Raw genomic sequence first — 20,637 nt, forward strand, 5'->3', positions numbered from 1 at the left:
TCTTGGTCAGAATATTGCTTTTGGTCATGCTGATCTCTGAGCCATAGAATTCAGAAGCCTAGCAAAAGGTGGGAAAGGGAGGGATGTGATCAGTAGATCAAAACTCTGTTTTAAAAATTAAATCTCAATCCTTTCTTTTCATTTTTTTTTCCTTCATAAAAATGCTTGGGAATTGACAAAAGTGTACACTTTTCTTAAATGTAAAGACAACATTATTAATCTCTGTTGGTCACGTAGGTGCTTAAAGTCTCATTTTCCTTAGTTGTACTGGTTGTTTATCTAGATGTAGACACACACTTGTGGTTGCAAAGAATCACAGAACCTGAGATGTGGATGGTAAGAATCCCAGTCTAACTCTCAGTGCGGGGGCCTTTCCTTCTACAACACATAACAAGAAATTGTCCAGTCTCTCCTTGCCAGCATCAGAACTTCATTCCTCCCTATGCTGGTGACCACAGTTGGAGGTACCCAAGATGGGAAGCAATTGGGTCTGAGCTGTGGTCGGCCAGGATCCTGGGAGCTGGGGCAGAGAAGGTAACTTTTTTTATTCATTAAGTGCCCCAAATTTTGGCCTTGGGGACCTTTGCACTTGTGGTTAGCTCAGCCTGGAATGTCTGCTCCACAGAAGTCAGCATCTCTCTTCTATGCCACCTCATCCGCCCATTCAAGTGTTGTCAGACAGGCCTTCCCTGACAACTCTAATACACCCAGCCCGTTAATCTTTAGTTCTATGCTGATTTAGATCTCTCGTTAGTGCGATAAACACCTTACTTTTCATATATGTGTAAAATTGTTCATCTGTTTATGATCTGTCCCCTGTACTAGAATGTACATACCACAAGATGAGGGACTGTGTATGTTTTGTCCACTGTTACATCCCCAAAACCTACAAGTCTTTTATACTCTATAAACCTAATGAAAATTTACTGAATAAATTAATTAAATTAAAGGATAATTAGTGTCTTGATAGTTAATCTAAGAAACCAGTAGCAATCCAATCATCAAGTCCAAAAGACAGAAAGCAGAACATCTCAAAATGTGAGATGGCTCCAGAGATGCAGAAGATTCATGTGAATGAGGCAGGTATGTCTCAGCTGTAAACCCTGGCTTTCAGGTACATGGGTGTAAGAAGCTCGTGTGCCAGGAAGCTTACTTATATATAAAAGAGTCCATTTCATTGTACATGACTTGAAATATTAAGACATTCTTCTAGATTGAGGCTTAACTCTTCTTCCTTTATAGGAGAAGATGGCTAGGTTTAGGGGTACATTTTTAATGGAAGAAGATGAAATTAAGAGGCAACCCAAATGCCGGGTATGGCGGTGCACACCCATAATTCCAGCAGCTCCGGATACTGAAGCAGGAAGATCAAGAGTTCAAAGCCAGCCTCAGCAAAAGTGAGGTGCTAAGCAACTCAGTGAGACCTTTCTCTAAATAAAATATAAATAGGGCTGGGGACATTGCTCAGTGGTTCAGTGCCCCTGAGTTCAAATCTCAAAAGTAATTTTGAATTGTTTCTCAATTTGAGTTTTGGAAACATCTGTAGCTTAAATGGTTATACTTTTGATGAAAGGAAGCTCAGTAGAATTATAATTCTCAGGGTAGTATTTTGGAAATGAGGGTTATTTAATATTTTAAAATAGGAGTTAATGATGATAATTATTTTATTGTTATAGGAAATGAAATGCAAATTTTATCTTATCAGCCTGTGTTTGTCAGCTTTATGTTGTTATGAACAAAATACCTGACAAGAATAATTTAGAGGAAGAAAAGTTTATTTGGGGATCATGATTTCAGAGGTCTCAGTTCATGGTTGGCTAACTCCATTACTATAGACCTGATGTGAGGTAGAACATCATGGAGGAAGGCTGCTCAGCTCATGGCCCCCACGAAACAGAAAAAAAAAGAGCTGAGAGGGTGGGTAGACCACATGTCCCCAGTGACCTACTTCCTCTAGCCATGACTCACCCATCCAGTTATCACCCAGTAGTCCATTCAACAATCACTGGACTAACCCAGAAAAATGGATTAATCCATTGATGAAGTCAGAGAGCCCTAATCATTGCCTAATAGCCCCACCTCTGAACTATGTGTCATTGGGCACCATTCTTTAAAAATGTGAGCTTTCTGGGGGGCTTTCCATGTCCAAACCAAGTCCAAGCTCCATCTGAACTTTACGTGGACAGTCTCCTCTGGCATTTCCCCAGTCCTCTGGCCCTTTCTTCAGAGCTGTTGTTACCTTGCTTTTGTCTTTGTCTCTGTTTTCTTGTCCATTTTAGACAGTTCTTGCTGCTGATCCCTGATGCATGACTCCACTCTCCCCCTAGACAACTTTGCAGACAATATCTGTCCCCAAGAAAGAGATATAGAGATCATTTGGAAATGGCGGACTGTAGTGAGAAGAGTGGGAGACTTCAGTGCCAACATCTGAGTTTGAGCCTTGACTATATCACTTATTGCATGACTTGAGAATTTTCTTAACCTCTCTGAGATTTACTGGTTTCATTTGTAAAACAAAGACAAGGAGAATTAAAAAAAAATGTTTTGAAGTAATGCACAAGAGGATAACTTTAAACATTCTGCCCAAATACTCATTATTAATACATTATCACGAATTCAATATTATCCTTTTATGAAGGGAGATGAAATAACTCTATCAGCAACGTGAGGCTCAAAATTTTACTATTCATTTGTCGGTTGAAAGCCCGAGTGTCTATTATGAGTCAGATGGAAATGCGTGTGCCAGCTGAGGACATAAACCACCCTAGAATCAGATGTGTTACTCTTTGCTAAGACTAGAGTGTTCTTCAGTAAACAGAGTACATGTTTGGCATTTGTACAGGAAATCACTTCACCTAATTTGCCTAAAATTGCTTACCTGAGACTATTAAGTGTTATCCCTTCCCATGCTCCTTGTGACTATGAAGTGTCTGAGGTTACCCAGAGTTGTCAAGAAGGTTCTTAACCTTGATTGTAAAACTGTAGGTGAGTGAAAAGGGGGGCTGGGGATGGCTTCTTGCAAAACAGGAAAATGGAAAGGTAAAGGGAGAAGGGGTCTGAGCCCATCCAAGAGGGATCAGCTCTTGCATGAGCCTGAAATAGAAACCCCAAGGCTTTGCTGACAGGACTGTGCTGGTCGAAACAATAAGTTCAAGGTCAGAGGAAGGGTCCATTCTCTTTGATGAGTTGGAGCAACCAAAATCATTTTGACCAGAATCACCAGGAAAATTCAATTGGATGAATAGTTTGGACAGAACCTGGCACATTCCTGTTCTTTGATTTATTAGACATGTTTAAGTATGCAGTAAATATTTGTTGGGTGGGTTGAATACATGGCAGTGTAACGAGGGAGTGGTAAGGAATGAGTAAGTAAACCAAAAGAGCAAGGGATGATGACTGGGATGAATCCATGCTCCTGAGAGTAGGAAGCTGCATGCCTAACTGGCAATAGGTGGGGGGATAGGGAGCCAAAGGTGCACTGGATTAGAGATTCCAAATGGCTCTTTTCAAGAAGTATGGTTTAAGACGGGGTCAGATAAGAGGCTGGACCCAAAGCTGTGCCAGCCATAAACTGTGATGCTAGGGGATGCTTGAGATATTTATCCTTGTACTGCCCCAGGGACATAGGATAGAAGGATGGGGAGATCCTGGGCTCTGGATTTCAGCAGTTGGTTTTTCACACTGCGTTTGCTAGCTTTGACCTGGGCAAGATATTTAACCTCTCTGACCTTCAATTTCTTCCTCTAAAAATGGGCTCATAATACCTACCTCACGACTGTTGTGTGGAATAAGTGAGCTGTTTATAAATCTCCTGTCTCAGATGTCACTTGCCTTACTGTTTCCTTAATCTTGGAGTGCAAAAATGCAAAAATATCAGCAAGACCCTCAGGGTACAGACTTGTTAAAGAACAACAAAGATATGGAGCTTCTTCCAAAAGTTCATGTGAACAATCCAACACTGGTCCGACAAAATCCAATACACGTGATCTTAAACATTTGTGTGTCTTTAAGTGTACTGCACCAAGGGCCCGCTCAACACAAACTCCGTCTCAGCTGTCATTCTGTATGTATCTGTCCTCTCCCATTTCCTAGTCTTCTGCCCCTGCCTCCAGAGCTACTTTCTTTGCTTTTGTCTTTGTCTTTTCTCCTTTCCCTTTTAGACACCCTGGCTGCTGGTTGCTACTGCATGACACCCACAGGCAGAGCTGATTCTGCAGTCCTTATCTCCCTGCTCCCCCTAGAGTAAAAGGAAGATTGCTGATGTCTATTTTTTTTTCTCCCCCATCATCCACCTCGATCCTCCTTCATTGCTCTTAATCTTACAAAATCTGCTAAAATTTCCCCCTCTTAATATTCTCTCAACTCTTATTGTTGTTAATTTTACAAGACTTTGCAACTATTTTATTTTAATGCTTTTATCTTGGTTATGAGTCCTTTTGGTGTATGGTCTTTAAAATGGAACTTATAGAAGACCCCTCCCCACATAGTCACATTGGTCTCCCTTTTCCCGAAGAATCATTTATAGTTTTTTTTTTTTTTTTTTGGTACCAGGGGTTGAATTCAGGGGCACTCAACCACTGAGCCACATCCCCAGCACTATTTTGTATTTTATTTAGAGACAGGGTCTCACTGAGTTGCTTAGCACCTTTTTTTTTTTTGGCTAAAGCTGGCTTTGAACTTGTGATCCTCCTGCCTCAGCCCCAGAGCTGCTGGGATTTCATTTATGGTTTTCTGAGTCATATTTCATTCTGAGATGCCTCCCCACCTCACACCTCAGCAAACAGTTAGTCCTTTTAATCATTTCTCAGCCTTTAGATTAAGAGATTTTGCTCCTTTCATGCAGTCTACAGTTTCTGTTTTGAAGTTATTTCCTACATTTCCATATCACTGTTGATCAGAATTATTTACACCTAATGCCTTCACCCACCTATTAAAAAACAAAACCACACACAGGATGCTGAAGGTTTATCTGAGCACTGTGTCAAGAAAATTCTCCAGTTTGTGGATGTTTGCTCTCCATCCATGCTCTGCCTTACCCATAGGGCCCTTCTGTGGTTCGTGTGAGGAACATTCCATTCCTTCATCAGTCCAAGCAGTGTGCACTATCTTCTTAAAATGGTGTCACTTGAGCTTTTCATTTCTTCCCTTGTCCAGCCACACTAGAGCTAGCATGAATCCACCCTCAGGTCCGAATCATGAGATTCCTTGTCATTTGATGCTCATCACTTGTGCTTTCTAAAATTATATGTTACCTAGCAACTCGGGAGGCTGAGGGAGGAGGATAGCAAGTTCGAGGGTAGCCTCACCAATTTAGCAAGACCCTGTCTCTAAAATAAAAAAAATAATAAATGAATTAATGAATGAATAAATAAATAAATGTTGGGGTAAAGTATCCTAGGGTTCAATCCCTAGGATCAATAAAAAGTATATGTTATAATGCTCATGCTTTAGATGAATTTTATCTCCAAATACATCTGTGACTATAGTCTGTCTTGGACACCCCTGTTTGATCAGTACTTCAATTTCTTTTTCTTCTTGTCCCTTTGATTACTTCCATGTTTCTTTTTCTCATGCTGCTAAACATGGTTAAGATAATTCTAGGACCTTTAGGAACTGAATCTTTATTTTTGAGGGAAGTGTAACTCAGAGTATTGTAATTTTCCTCAAATCATACTACACTGGTAGGTGAATCTCAGCCTAGTCTGTAGAAGAAGCTCAGTAAATCACCATGCATTGTATACTTGTATTAAAAATCTCATGCTGTACCATATAAATATGCACTGCTGTTATGCATAAATTAAAAACAAATAAGAAATCTGTGGATTGCGTGAATCATCTGCTCATTCATCCCATTTGCATGCTTAGATGCTATTTGGCCTAACTTCATTTCTTCTTTTTCTGTGTCTCAAGAACTATGTCAGAAGAATTGTGCCAGAGAAACAGGTCCGTAAATAGATCATTACTCACAGGGAGAGATGCCAAATGGCCTTGTTCTGTGTCCAAGAAAACACTGGGACTCCTGAAAAGCAAAATGAAAAATGACAACCGAGCTTATCATTTCATTGGGAAGACAAAAGGCATCATAGAAAGGGACAGCATGATCCTTGATCTAGTAAGCATTTGAGGGAGGGTAAAGCAGGCTTGCCCAAGCTAATTAAAAGCCATGGGGATCCTAGAGCCCTGGGTCTTCAAAAAAAAACTGTATAAACTTCTTACTGGGTCTCTAATGTATTCTATAAGGAATCAGAGAAGAATATAAAACTTTGGGAGGTAAAATTATTTGGGAAAAATGGCACTCAACAGTGAGGTAGTAAATCACCCAGAGGTCCCTTCTCAGGAAAAGGTTACTTTTTCTTTAGGTAAAATGTAAAGATTAAGGTGATGCTGTCTCACTTCAGGGAGATTCATAGAAACATTGATTACATAATAGGAAACATGTACATCTCCTAATGCATTTGCATTGAATGTTCTACTTCAATACCCACAAATCCTCAGAGGGCAGGAAAAATCTTCATTCAGAGCCATTGTCTAGAGGATGATCATTTACTAGTACATATGAACAATAAAAGATAAACTATAGGAAAATTACAGTCATACCTGTGGTCTAAAATGAGTTAATAAACATACTATCACAGAGCACCACAATAAGAAGTAGATAATAGTAAAATGAGCAAAATGTATGAACAAGAAACTCATAAAAGAGAAAAATCCAGTGGTCAATAACTATCAGGGGATACAGTTCAATTTCACTAATGGATGGAGAAATAAGTTAAAGATATCATTTTGCAGTTATCAAATTCGTAAAAAAATTCAAATATTTTCATTGAGTGCTGGCACAAACGTGTGTAAAAGCAGATGCTGCAACACTGCTGATGATTGTGTGAATTACTACAATAGTTTTGAAAGCTAGTTGGCAGATATTTTTAAAGTTGAAAGTGTACACACCTTTTCATTCAGTAATCCAAATTGTAAAAGTGTTTCTAAGGAAACATGAGCATGAGTGTTTAAGGATATATAGGATTTGTGATGCTTCTTCCTAGGATTTTTGCCTTTACAATGGATTTATCAGGGTATTGAATGCATTTTCAATTTATAATATTTTTAACTTAACAATGGGTTTATCAGTCACAACCCCATTGTAAGTAGAGAAGCATCTGCATATCCAGAATACAGCATTCTGTAGTTCAAATATCTGAATTCTTATCAACAGGATACTGAATAAATTATAGAATATTAAATAAATTGGAATATTACGTCTCTTTGAAAAATGTCTCTCTTTGAAAATAAATTATGTCTATTCATTGGGAACGATGTCCATTGTATTATGGCAAGTACAAAAAGAAAATTAATAAAAATAGATAAAATGTATATACTGTATGGCATGTGCTAGGTACTATTCCAAATATTTTGCATGTAATTCTTCATTCATTTCTTACAGTACCCAAAACTGAGGCAGACATGGGTTAAGTGCTTAGGGGTAGAATGAGGATTGAACCTTGGTGGGTTAGCTCCAATCGGCACTTTTAAGGACCACAGTGTACTTTTTTCCAAGTAATGTGGTAATGGCTATTGTAAATTCCTATTTTTGTATAAAAACAAAATAAAACTAATTATGTACACATTTATACATATACATATCTGTGGTAAAATGATGTTTCTAATAAGAACTTTAATTGTTTTAAAAAAGATAATATATGAAAGCAGTTCCCCTTGGAGCTGATCATACCCATACCACCAGAATAGGCACTTCCTGGAAGAGTTCAAGAAATGCCAAGGTCTGTGATTCTGTGAACTCTGAATTGATTGGAATCTTCCTCAATGTCTTTTTGTGGGGAAAAAATGTAGTATGTATTGAGAGAACTTCTTGTCTACACTGAGAGGGGAGTTATGGAGTAGTTGTATTTTAAATATGAAGTCATGGCTATAAGAGACAGAAAAAGAATAAAAACCAAATGTGTATTTGAGTTTTGCAAGCAGGGCTGGGGTCTAACCTTTGACAACCAGGTATCTCAGAGGAAGGCTTTCCAATTGCGTAGGTGCTGTAGTTTCTGCCATTTAGTTGTTTCTGGCAAAGCCAAGTGTGAAGGGATAACATCCTGGAGGGGTGTTTGTGAGATACGATGGAATAGGATAAAAGGAGCCCAGAACAAGGGGACAGATGACAAGAGGGCACCCAGTAGTGCTGGTCTATCAGTATCTTTAGAAGTGCCACATTGATAAAAACCATTATCTAGGAGTTAAAATTGGCCCCTGTTAATGCCTACGAATAACAGTATGGACTGATCCCAGAGGGGCTAGAACTCTTCCCACTTCCCAGACCTGGAATTCTGGAACCCTTTGTGACTGCACCCTCTTGACCTTTCATCTCACGGCCTCTGCCTGTCTTCCAGCCTCTCTGGTCTGGCTTCCTTAGCCTTCTCTTTGTCAATTTCAGTTCTCCATCTGAACTTCACTGTCATTCTAGATTCACTTTGTCACCTCCCCTGGCTTCCTTGTCACTGACCTTTCATATTTTTCCCTTTGTCTCTTTTGCTTATTTTCAGCCTTCTTTTCTAGCTTCTTTTACTCCATCTTTCTTCAAATGCAGATCTTGATAGGCTTCCATTCCCTGCTCTCCACAACACTGCTAGTATTGTTTCTGTTTTTCCTGCTGTCATCATCTTATCACTGTTGTTTTTTTTTAACTCATCCCCTAAATGGTTTCTTATCTCTATTTCCTCCAATTCTTTGTCACTATTATGATATTTTCCATCCATCCATCCATCCAAAATGTGTCTCTCATCACTATTTCTCCATTGCGTAGCAATATTCAGTAGCTCACCCTGACATCTGAGCTCTTCATTCTAACCCTCAATGTCACCCCCTAGCCCACCCTAGACTTTCTCCTCGTCTTGTCTCCTACCTTCTCAAGTCATCAGATCTCTCCCCTTTTCATAAGCATGTCCTGTATATTTCTGTTCCCATCTTTTGGACCTTCTTATTCCATGTGCACTTGTCAAAGTTTTAACTATCCTTCAGCCCCTACTAACTCCTCACCTTTTTAGATGCTTCTCTTCAGAAATAATTATTCTCTTCTTAATTCCTAAAGTTCCATTTTGTGCTCTTACCAGTGCTCATTCCATTTTTGTTCATGTTTTGTAGCTGGTTTGTACATGTGTTCCACTCTTATTATGCACCTCCTTGAAGGAGAGTAGATGTTTATTTTTTTAACTTAGAGATACAGAGATAGTGTAGACAATTTCCACACTCACTGGTGATCATCACTATTAACATTTTGGTGTGTATCCTTGTCAGTTTTCTGTATGCCTACATACAGTTCTGATTTTTTAAAAAACTAAAATGATATTGTTGCAATATACATATTCTTTTATAACCTAATTTTTGTTCATAATGAGAAACCAGAATTCAACCATAATTAACTGATTTATACTAGAAACAGATAACCTGAATTTAATCCCCCATTTACTATTAACTGGTTAGGTAAACTTGATGTATTTGGTCTTTCTACACTTCAGTTCCCTACTATGTAAAATGTAAATCATAGTATTTACCATTTATGCTTGAGGAGATGACTGCATGGCATCATTCATATAAAATATGCCATAATGTATATGACATAAGTACACAATGTGGTTTGTTACAAATATAAAAAGTATATATGAATATCTCTTCTAATTTTTTTTTAGTATTTATTTTTTTAATTGTAGTTGAACACAATACCTTTATTTTATTTATTTATTTTGATGTGGTGCTGAGCATCGAATCCAGGGCCTCGCACATACTAGGCAAGTGTTCTACCACTGAGCCACAACCCCAGCCCCTGAACATCTCTTTATGACAATAAATATGGTCTAGTCTCATGGTTTTCAACCAGTGGTGATTTTGCCTGCAGGGGACTTTTGGCCATGTCTGGAGACATTTTTGGTTGTCACAATGAGTGAAGGAACTATGTATAGGCTTCTTATGGCTGGAGGCTAGAGCTGCTACTAAACACTTCTCAGCGTTCTAGACATCCTCCACACCAAAGAATCACCTGCCCCACATGACAGTAGTATCAAGGTTGAGAAGCCACAATCCAGTGCATCCACGGCATCCCCTGGCACAGACGAGATGGCCAAGAGAGCCGAGATGGCCAAGAGAGCCAAGATGGCTGAGATGACCAGGGAAGGTGGGGCCTATAGGAAGCTAGCTTGAGCTCATTCCTGTGGTAGGGACAGTACCAGAGGGCAAACCCCAAAGTTCAGACCATTTAATGTCCTTGGTTTAGGTCATATTTTCTAATGTTCCAATGGGTAGAGCAAGTTTAGAGTCAAGCCATGATTCAAGGGGTAGAGAAATATGCTCCACTTTTTTCTTAATTGGAGCTGCCAACCATTGTAGTTTTTTATTTTAATCTACCTCATAGAGTAGGCATACTTATTCTGCTAGACTGCTATCTGTGAAGCCTACCCTGGTCTACTCAACAGCAGTTGCTGTATTTCCTTATCTCACAATGACTTCTAAATTTTGGTGTTAAAAAGATATTAGCCCTTGAAGTCTTGGATTAGTCAGGTGAACAGAAAAAGGGCAAGAGAGAAATGGAACCAAATAGAAACTGTATTTTCATTCTTTTTGATGTTCCTACTCAGAAGAGTTCAGAATCCCATGTTGAACAGTGTGATGGCATTTCAACTTGGATGTCACAGAGTACCTAAGACAGAATATGTAAAAGTATTGACCTCCCCCTCCCCCGAAACTGGCTTTTCCTGCACATCCCATTTCTGTTCATGGCTCCACCATTATCTAATACCAGAGTCAGAAAACCAGGTCTCCTCTTGGCATCTTCCTCTCCCTCACTTCCTTCCCTTCTCACTTTACCTCCTGAATGTCTCCCAGATTGAATTCATCTTTCCCCACTCCCATCGCCCCAGGATTCATTTTGACTCTTATTATTCCTTTCTTGGATCATTGCAATATCCTCAGTGACAACTATTAGCTCTTCTACCGCGTTTCACCTACCACGCCTTCAGAGGTATCTTTCCAAAGTGACTTATAGAACAAGTCAACTCCGTGAAGAAAATCCCTTGAATTTTTATGTCCTTGATGGAAACTCCATGTCCTTTGAGAATTAAATTCAAGTGCTTTAAGCAGAGCATTTGTGTCCCTGCTCTGGGTGTAATGATAATTCTCATGCAACCCACCTTACAAGATTGTTTAGATGCATAAAAGAGATGCTGTGTGTATGCTGAATAAATGAATGAATGTATGAATCAATAAATGAATACAAAGAAGTGTTTCTATGTGGCTGGACTTGGAAGTCACAAGGAAATGATGCAGCTTGAAAGGTCGATTGTAAATGGCCTTGTGTATCAGGGTGAGAAGAAAAGGGTTTTTTTGGTAAGAAACTGGGGCCCTGCAACGGCCTCTGTTTATGACCTCTCCAGCTAATCTCTAGAAAGAGAAATAACCAGCCCTATTTACCAAATATGTCAATGTAAAAAAAATATATTAATGTGAATGTTCTTATGCACGTTGAAGCCTAATTTCCCACAGAAACTTAATCCTCCTGATAGTCTGGATTCTCTAACACAAAGTCTTCAAGTTTACAAGATAATTTCCCAAGCCTCTCTCATGCATTTATTTCTTTGGATACAACCTTTGACCTGCATCAGAATATGATTCCAACAACATTTCCAAAGCATGTTGGTGATGCAGTGAATTGGAACAAAATCCCAAATGGTACTGGTTCACTGGCATCCAGGAATGATGTTTCTGGGAGGCCCTCCTATCTGTCTTAAGCCCTGCTTTATACAAGTCCAGTAGCCTTCTTATAAACAGGATTCGTTTCTCACAAAGACTTATTACCTATTATCCAGTGCCCTGTGATCCCTGAGGATATTGAAAATTGATTTGTTTCAGTGCCTTTCCGGAGTCCTAACCACTGAAACCCTTGACCATAGGCAGAAGAAAATTGCAAATAAATAAACAATAATCAGTGAACCTTCTTTGTTTCAAGTCTCTCACCCCCACTATGCTGCAGACCTCTTCTGTGTGCATTTGCTGTGTCAGCCAAAAGTGAAGCAGATAGAACAGGAATTGAGGAAGGCCATTAGGAATGGAACCGGCAGTGATCAGTAAGAGGCAGCCCTTGCCCTGTCACCAGCATGAAGGCAGGGATGGGGATGGTCTTCTAGAGAGAGGCACTTTTTTTTTTTTTTTTTTTTTTTTTTTTTGGTAACAACATGGCCATTTCATAATCAAAAGGCTGCAGGTGAACAAGTCAACCTGAGCTGTCAGTTCATTTGCTAGGATCCCGAGTCCCTTTCAGTTGAATTATTGATTGAATAAAGAGGTTATCATTGGGATGGGTTTTGTCCTATTTTGAATAAGATCAGGTTCTTTCCTTGAGGGATTTTTGCATCTTGTGCAGATTTATCTGCAACATTAATTTGTTTTTGAGTTTTCATGCTAACAATGAAAGAGACCTAAACGTCTTAGTCTTTCTTCTGCTATGCTAATCCAGACAGCATCCTTTTGATACCTACCTAACAAAGACAGTCTCTAAAACCAAATAATCGGCTGTGAACTGTGTTGTGAGTTCTCATTTCATTCAAGACAGAGTTTACCTGTAAGTCTCCAGCTGAGAGAGTTGTGTTTATCTTTCCAAAAGCAGTTTGGCCAAGTGTTTCAAGTAAATCAAAAGATCAGCTAATCGCTTTCTTATAGAATTGGATTTGACACTCTCATTTCAAATGGCAGCTTTATGCTTGCTCCTTGTCTTGAATAACCTTAAATAGTCTGTGCTGTCTTACACTCCATTATTTATGCAATCCCTGGCTCTTGGTATTCTGCTTTAGGTCATATAAAATCACTTACAGATATTTTCAAGAGGCACACAAAGGCCTTTTATGTCATAATCCAATTTGATGGGTTTTTCTCCCCCTGAGTTACCTCATGTGGGAATTCTTGTTTTAACTTTATTGATCTGTCGGGTTATTGTGTGGGGCTGTGGCTCCATATCACATACATGGGATGGAGAGGTATAGTGAATAGATATACATGTTTTGAGGTTTCTCTTGCCAGCAGACACAATTAGCTTCATCTCTTTTAAGCTGATAGTTTCAAAGCCATTGTTTGCTTTAGAACACATTTGATCTTACATCATGTTGCAAAGTTACCTGTCTTCTCTACCTGTTGTTTACAACTTCTACTTTCTGCAAGTTATTAACACAAAGTCAGAATAATAACTACCATTTATTGTCTTTTAAAAAGCGAGACTGTGTTAAGTGCTTTATATGCATTATTGTATTAATCTTTTGATATTCTGAGGAAGTGCACACCAGCATCTGTAGTATACACGAGGGGCTGGTTCCAGGCTCCTACCAAATACCTTAAGCTGCAGATGCTCAAGTCTTTTATATAAAATGACACAGTATCTGCATATAACCTATATATTTTCTTCCTTATGCTTTAAATCATCTCTACATTATTTATAATGCCCAAATACAATATAAGCTGTATATAAATAGTTGTTATACTATATTGTTTAAGGAATAATGACAAGAAAAAAGTCTTTAAATTTTAAAAAGTCAAATGCTTTTTTAAAAATACAGTAATTTGCTTGTAATTTGATCATTTTGGCTAGGTGAAGCAGCTTCCAGTTCTTTCTGTAGATTTTTTTTTTTTTAACAGGTGTAACATCCCTCATTCCTTCTAGGAGCATGTTACTGGATCTCCAGACACTTGATCCACAGGATTATGCATTTCCAGGAAAGTGTTATTTATTCTTCAGAACTGTGAGAACTTTTATAGAGACCGATTTTCAATGCCTCACATTCATTCTAATATTTCATTAATATTGTCTTGGGTCATTTTTGTCCCCTGGATATTTTATTTTATGTTTTTGCTGTGTGTCTCTATTAGATTTGAATCAGGCTGCAACGACAACATCTTCTTTGGTTAGGATAAGAGTACCTTCTGGTTTCATTCAGTGAAAGTCATCTGTAAAATCTGAGGCCATCTTCTGGGTTCAGGATAGCTCAGTAGAGGGTCAAGGAATCCAGTTTGACCTAGGAAATCAGGTTCCCCCATTGCCAAATGGAACCAAGGTTTAATAGCTGAGCTTCCCTAGGATGAAATTGGCTTCAAGTCAGTTACAGGCTTTGTATTGGCCAGAAGACTTTCTAAGTATTACCCATGATTAAAATATATACATACAGATACATATGCATGTGCATATGTGTGTGTACAAACATATATATGTGTGAGAGAAGAAGCATTCTATAGCATTCTTTTATAGACATGTCCTAAGTATTTTATTTTGAGTATTTGTATGACTGACAAATTTTATTCTGGCAGATGCTTGTGTCATTTAAAATCTAGTCTCTGGGTGGTCATTTAGCCCTTGGCTGTGTGACTCAGTACTCAGCTGCAGAAGTCACTGACACTGATGGTGACCCTTATTACCTTCTGAGCTCCATTACCTCCAGGGTCTGGTCATCTGTTAAGAGGAACCAGCTTCCAGTAAATATTACTGGGTCACAGGCCTCAATCTCTTGTGCACACATCTTTCCAAAGAGAAGTATCCAGTTTAATCCCTTCTTCCTTTTCTTCTCTGGTGACTTGTGAAGAATATTTAGAATATTTCTAAATATTCTTTCTGAATATTCTTTCATCTCCTGTGTCCCCCATACACCCTTGACTATTCAACCAAGAAAAGAAAAAAGATGCAAAATTTCCAGACAGCCAGAAGAAAAAAGATCTCCAACAGTTTAGAAATGTATTGCAAAGCTTTAGTGACCCCACTGTATTTCATTAACACTGTCTTGGGTCATTTCTGTCCCTCAGCTCTTTTTCAGGCTATATGTCTCTATCAGATCTGGACAAGGCTATACTCACAGCATCCTCTTGGGTAAGGCCAAGAGTACCTTTCAATTTCAGCCACTTCTGGTCAGCTGTAAAATCTGAGGCCATCTTTTGGGCTCAGGACAACTCAGTGGAGGGTCAAGCAATCCAGTTTGATTTGGGAAATCAGGTCCCCCATTGTCAAGTGGAGCCAAGGTCCAATGCCTTGAGCTTAATGAAAGCACAGATTGAAGTACAAAAGCTGGGCAGCTCAGCTCTCCAAGGTGTGACCCTCTTTCTTTGTGTAGCCAGAGTTCCCAGGCCCTGGCGGGAGGAAAGGCAGGCGATGGTTTTGCTTTGTCAACCTCATGTTTTCTTCATATTCCAAATGTGCCCATGATGGAGAGAGCTGGAAGGGGAAGGAAGGAGAGCTTAGTTAAAGACTGGACCTGATGAAGGGCTTTACACCTTTCTCTGTCAAGCAGAACGGAGTGGCATGATAAAGAAAAGATAGATTTGGGGATATAAAAACAGGGTGCCCACTTCCCTTTTCTTAGATAGAACCTGGGAAAGAACTAGATCTTCAGATTTCGCCATGGTACATAGGGGCTCCAGGAGTTGTTTCTGGCCTTGGTGGAAATGTTTTGGGGGACTTCCCTCAGTAAGGATGGCTTAAGATTGGAATCCAGCATAATGGAAGTCTGAACCGGCTCTGAGCCACCAAACCTCATCATTTGAATTGGCTTCTTTTACCCACCCTATCTACTCCCACCAACACCAGAGGCCTGATTAAAGAATGTCTGGGTGGTGTGTCCAGAAAGATGGGGCTGAGAGAGCATCACAGATGTCCCTCCCTATGGGCAGGAGAACAGTCAAATGTTTACCAAGAAACTAGGCATGGTACAGATTCTGTATAGAGAGCCATGGAGGCCCTGTGATTGAGAATAGGGCACAATTAGCAGCTAGCTGAATGGACTAACATTAGAAGATAAAGATACTATGATCATCTCTTATCTGTGATCATCTGTCTAATGTATGATCAACTCTAGCATCAGTGCCCCCACCCTGGTGTCTTGGTACAGAAGCCCTCCAGAAAATGAACAAACTCTTGGCAAAGGAAAATTCTGAATATACAGAGATTAGGTTTTTGCTTTCTAGCAGAGGGATAGAAATTAAATTCAATTACAGAAAAATAAAGCATGTTACTTATATATATCTTTTTCTTTCAAAATGATTTTCTTATGAAATATTTGCACATTTGAAAAAGAGTTGCAAGAACAGTACAAAGAATATTTTATACCCTTCCCTCTGCTTCTCCTAATATCATTTTCTTATGTAATTTTAATACAATTATTAAAACTAAAAAATTAATATCCTACTACTGACTATACAGTTTTTATTCAGATTTTGTTAGGATCTAATTGAGGGTCACATCTTATATGGAGTTTTTATGTCTCCTTAATCTCACGGTTTTTATTTTTCATTACCTTGTCACTTTTGAAGAATCCTGATTATTATGTAGAGTTCTCTTGAACTTGGCTTTGCCTCATTTTTTTCTTCATGGTCAAATTGAGGTATGTTTTGGGAAGATACCACAGAAGCAATATACACCATGGGCTGGGGTTGTGGCTCAGTGGTAGAGTGTTTGCCTGGCACACGTGAGGCCCTGGGTTCGATCCTGAGCACCACATAAAAATGAAATAAAGATATTGGGTTTACCTACAACTAAAAAAATAAATAAATATTTAAAAACGAAGCAATATACATCATACCCAGGGAGTGTGTGATATTGGTATGTGCTCTTATCATATGTGTGTTGTTACCTGGACTGTTTTGTTAAGGTGGTGCCTGTTGGGTTTCTCTATTGTGAAATTATCATTTTTTCTTTTGTAATTAAAGAGAAACAAGGAATTTTCATGGTCTCAAAATATTTCCTCCATTTATTTTACACTTTGGGTTATAGTCTAATACCCTCTTTATTTTTCTTATTTTTCAAATATTCCAGATTGGCTGTTGTGTTCTTTTAACATCTTTAACTGTCATTTTTCTAAAAACTGACTTTATTTTTTAAATCAGTTTTAGGTTCACAGCAAAGCAGAGACTTTTATTCCTCCGGCTCATACCTGCAGTGTCCCCCATCAGAGTGGTATTTGTTATAGTAGGTGAATCAATATGAATTCATCATTATCAGCTAGAGTTCATCGTTTACATTAGGGTTCATCAACTTATGGGGTTTTTTCGTTTGTTTATTTATTTTTTGCAGTGCTGAGCATCAAACCCAGGGCTTGGTGAATATTAGGCAAGTGTTTTACACTGAACCAAACAACACTAGTCCCAAGATACATTTTGAGGGGGAGAGGTAAGAGATATTTTACTGATTCCTGGCTTTTACTTTTTGGTACTGTTCATTTAATTTTGATGGCAATGGTGGCTCCTTTCACTGTGAAGTGTTAGTGGAGGAGGGAGACCTGGGACTCAGAGTGAGACTGACAGGAGAACACTGTGTTTGTGAGGATGGAAGGAAAATTGTACTCTCCTGCTAGGTCTCATGTGACACTGAGACACCTCCCGTGTGGCAATGTGAGGCACATGTTGCTGACTCTGGTCTAGAGATGGAGTTTGCCAGATGAGGGATAAGTTATGTGAGTAAGTGCAACCATCTATTACGCTACAGTGGTAGGTTTTAAAGCAAGATCTCTGAACTTTGAGTTCTTGCAGTTCGGGACAAATCCTGAGAGAATTTGTTTAGATGTTTAAATGGTTATTAAAGAAATTATGGTTCGCATTGACGTCATTGGCTATCACATTGACATAGGTTATCACAAACTTATTTTAACATAGGTTAGTACATCTTTGTCTCTCTCCAGCAAGACTCTGCCGCCATTGGAGCAATTCATGTTAGAGAGGTGAGTGTGCTAGTGGTAATGGACCCAGAAAATCATGAAAATGCAAGATTAAACAAGATGAGACTGAAACATCACAACATGAGTGGGGCATATGGACTAAAGAAAATCAGAAGGGATTCACGTATAAGAACCAGGGAAAGAATCAGTTACTCTAACTCTGAACTCCAAAGAGGTAGTTCATTAGGTGTGGAAGAGCCAAAGGTGCAGGTAAAGAGATTTTGTGATTCTGTCTATGGAATGGTGAGGTCTGGGGTGGATGTAGGGTAGAATGAGAAGTTGACCGTAGAGGAATGGTAGAGAATGAGGAACTCTGAAATACGGGTAGTTATTCTCCACTACTTCTCTGATGAATCTACCATATCAGTCAAGCCAGGCTTCTCATGACTGATCCCCCAGCCCCATGGGCCTCTTAGCCCAGATTTCGAGGCACAAGACAGTTCACTAAACATACCTCACATGTCAAGCCTACCTTCTCATGTTTTGTCTATTCTCATTGAAAGCCATCTCCTTTCCTACTCACCCATGTGTCCAGTACTTTGAGCAATGCTTTCCATCTTGTTAGCATTGATCTGTGTCTTTTGAATAAATGAATGAAATTATACATTATTAGCAAGTGTTTGGATGAATTTTTCTCTTATCCCCCAAACAGGTATCTGTTCTTTTAAGTGCAATGTTAGATATAAGGATAAAGAAAAGTGATTTGATGAAATGTTTTCTTGGTTGAAAGCATGATATTAATATTCTGCAAAAAAATACAATAAAAACCAATGCTATTTGGTGTCTGTTTTATTATTAAAAATGAATCCCCCCAAACAGATAAGCTAGCATCTACATTATCAAAGTAGACTTTCTATTAAAAAGTAATAATTTTATGCTTCTATATATTAATGGGCATTATGGAAATGCATAATAAAGTGAGGGTATACAATAAAAAAGAAGCTTCATTTTATAGCTATTGACATTTTAGTGCTTACTGTGAGCACCATAACTATGTTTAGTGTTTTATACACTTTTACTCATTTACTGACAGGTCTCTCAGTAGCTTACTGTGAAGGTATCCTTAATATTCCCATTTCATAGAAAAAGGCTTTGAGATTTAGAGATGTTATGTTAATAAGTAAGAGGGCTGGAGGTTGTGTCCTCTGGCTCTGAATACCATGGTTTAGCTGGTAGACCATGATCTTTTCCATCAGGAGTGTCTGGTTGAGCCCACTTGCATCTCCATTTATGACTAGAATTTCTATGTACACCTGAGGGGAATTAGCCTCTATTTGCATGAACCAACCTGGAAGTAAAGAAGAGAAGAGTCAGGGGAGTACCGCATGATGGCTTTTTTGAAAGGTTTGTCTTCATGATCTGCCCGCTCTGATCCCCAAGGGGAGGCATCACTTTAAGCAATACCATGGCAGGCCCTGAACACAGCCAGAGGGTCCAAGGCATTGAGATACGTCAAGTAGGGTGTGGGAAGTGACATCAGCAGCATTGAACATCTGAACCCACTTCAGATAGTTTTCCTGTTCATGAACATTGACCCAGAGCTGGAGTGGAAGAGGAAGAACCTGATGGCTGCCACACGATGATGGGAACTACGAGAGACCCTGGTGGGCACACAGAGGATACCTTGAGGGGTGCACGGGATGTGTCTCAGGGAGACTCCAAGTGGGTGGAGTTTCTTACAGGTCTTTCCTGAACTGCTGTGGCAGAAACCAGTGAAATTTGCATTATCGTAGTGACTTCAATTCCATGGTTCCATGAAGCCCAGAGACATTCACCCTCCCCAGACTAAAGTTGCCAATCCCCATTGCTAACAGATGATGCAACCACTTGAGATGTACTTTCAGTCCACAATAGCATGGGGAGTTTGGCTGCTCACTCTTCTCTGTAATACAGGCAAAATCACATCTTGTGTTTCCTAATAACATCCAGCTTTACAGACACTTAAGCTTTCTTTACCATCTCATTTATTTCACACCGATCAACTGGGTAATAGCCCCATTTTATAGGAGAGAAAACTGATGCACAGAAAAAAGCCAGAGTTGTTCGACTTGATAATAATTTTAACAGTAGAAACAACAACTAATTGAGCCCCAGGGCACAATGCTGAGCACGTTACATACACTATTATTTAATTCTTAAAATTACTCCATGAAATGAGTATTGTTATTTCTGTATTATTAATGAGTAAATTAAGTCCCCCCCAAATGTCAATTAACTTTTTGAGAATCACACAGCTGACAAATTGCTGAAATCTGTATCACTCCCATCTCATAATTCACAATCCCAGCTACTGGCTCTCCTGGAGGAGGCAGAACTAGAACTCTGATTTTGTGATTATCTCTAAGATAACCTTTCTATCTGTTTCTACCTGCAGGGGAGTTTTCCATTGCGTGTGAGGTACTCTACCAAATGTTTGCCTGTGACCTGTTCATTAATAAGTATCTAAAGGAAGCTTATGATTTTTCAGATGGATTCAGTTCTCATTTCCACTGCTTTCATTAATTTGAATATCAAAGTCTTTGCTTGTTTATACACAATGAAGAATAAGCACTCTAAAGGGAGACAAAAGCAACTCCCTGAAAAGGTTTTGGCATGTTTTTATGAGTAAAAAATAGTTTATGTGAATCATTCAGGGTTTGTGTGCATGATGCATAATAAACCAAATGAGTGGAACAAGTTACATTTATGAATTAAAGATCTGGTAATTCATCAGCCACCTGTCTGTAAAAGACTTCTGAATTCAGTGTGTACATAATGCTTCCTATAATCATATGGAGGGAATATGCATGGTGGCCATAAAGTAATGAGATTTTAAATATGTAAGAACTTAAATATCTCTGTATCTTATACCTGATAAGGGGTTAACATTCAAAGTATATAAGGAACTCAAGTAACTCTAACAAAACAATGA

General features: G+C 38.9%; 1 protein-coding gene across 4 annotated transcripts in view; it reads left to right on the forward strand.

The window, feature by feature from the left end:
* The window catches only part of Plppr1 (phospholipid phosphatase related 1), a 281,312-nt gene that overhangs the window by 11,241 nt on the left and 249,434 nt on the right, over positions 1–20,637 (forward strand). The window contains exon 2 of one of the 4 annotated variants that reach the window (XM_078047884.1): positions 17,087–17,182. The exons of the other annotated variants lie outside the window; for them this stretch is intronic. The gene's annotated coding sequence lies outside the window, so the exon portion shown is untranslated. The remainder of the gene's footprint in view (positions 1–17,086; positions 17,183–20,637) is intronic. 4 annotated transcript variants of the gene reach the window in all.

This window comes from Ictidomys tridecemlineatus, chromosome 4 (assembly GCF_052094955.1).
Source record: "Ictidomys tridecemlineatus isolate mIctTri1 chromosome 4, mIctTri1.hap1, whole genome shotgun sequence".
Taxonomy (NCBI): domain Eukaryota; kingdom Metazoa; phylum Chordata; class Mammalia; order Rodentia; family Sciuridae; genus Ictidomys; species Ictidomys tridecemlineatus.